Raw genomic sequence first — 1,337 nt, forward strand, 5'->3', positions numbered from 1 at the left:
AGGTTGTTGTTGTTGTTGCTGCTGTTGTGAAGGATTCGACCATCTAAGGTTGGGATGATTCCTCCATCCGAGATTGTACCTGTTGCTGGAGAGGTCATAATTATTCTGTTGTGGCTGATTTTGCTGCTGAGGTTGAGGAGGTCTATTGTAGATGTTTGCAGCAGAAGCTTCAGGATGTTCAATTGCTTCAAATTGTTGCACAGAAGGGCAAAGGTCTGTGTGGTGGTCGGCTGAGGAGCATAAACCACAGAGTCTAGCGACAGGTGCAGATTTTTTATTCATGGTCAGTTGGGTTACCAGGTTAACCAAGGCATCTAGTTTACCTTCAAGCTTCTTAGTCTCGCATGATGAGGATGAATTTGTGGCTACTTCATGAACTCCTCTAATGACAATAGCATCACTTCTGGCACTAAATTGCTTGGAGTTTGAAGCCATCTTCTCAATTAAATTTCTGGCTTCAACAGGGGTCATGTCTCCAAGGGCTCCACCACTGGCAGCATCTATCATACTTCTCTCCATGTTGTTGAGTCCTTCATAAAAATATTGGAGAAGAAGCTGCTCTGAAATCTGGTGGTGAGGGCAACTGGCACATAATTCCTTAAATCTCTCCCAGTATTCATATAGGCTCTCTCCACTGAGTTGTCTAATACCTGAAATATCCTTTCTGATGGTCGTGGTCTTGGAAGCAGGGAAAGAATTTTCTAAGAATACTCTCTTGAGGTCATCCCAGCTCGTGATGGACCTTGGAGCAAGGTAATATAGCCAGTCCTTTGGCACTCCCTCTAAAGAATGTGGAAAGGCCTTCAGAAATATGTGATCCTCCTAGACATCTGGTGGTTTCATGGTGGAGCAGACAATATGGAATTCTTTCAAATGCTTGTGTGGGTCTTCACCTGCAAGGCCATGAAACTTTGGAAGCAAATGGATCAGTCCAGTTTTAAGAACATATGGGACATCCTCATCAGGGTATTGGATGGACAAGCTTTCGTAGGTGAAATCAGGTGCAGCCATTTCCCTTAGAGTCCTCTCATGGGGTGGAGTTTGTGCCATGTTCTCAGAATGTTCAAAATCAGAATGTTCAAAATTATAATGCTCAAAATTAGGATGTTCAAAATTACCAACCACAAAATGCTAAGAATGTTCAGGATGCTCAAAAGGTACAAAATGATGCCTAACTAATCTATGAAATGTCCTATCTATCTCAGGATCAAAGGGTTGTAAGTCAGATGGATTGCCTCTAGTCATATACTACATTCAGCATGCACAACTAGTTGCCTTCCTATGTAAGTAACAGTGTAGGTTTGAACTACAACTACCCTCAAATGATATCCAAATGA

The 1,337-nt window shown here is 42.3% G+C and overlaps 1 non-coding gene across 1 annotated transcript; it reads left to right on the forward strand.

Moving 5' to 3' along the window:
• Positions 1–565: 565 nt before the first annotated feature.
• LOC114397824 lies at positions 566–672 on the forward strand. Its single transcript, XR_003663442.1, has one exon. It is a non-coding gene; the product is annotated as a small nucleolar RNA R71 (small nucleolar RNA).
• The last annotated feature ends 665 nt before the right edge of the window (positions 673–1,337 follow it).

Source organism: Glycine soja, chromosome 18 (assembly GCF_004193775.1).
Source record: "Glycine soja cultivar W05 chromosome 18, ASM419377v2, whole genome shotgun sequence".
Classification (NCBI taxonomy): domain Eukaryota; kingdom Viridiplantae; phylum Streptophyta; class Magnoliopsida; order Fabales; family Fabaceae; genus Glycine; species Glycine soja.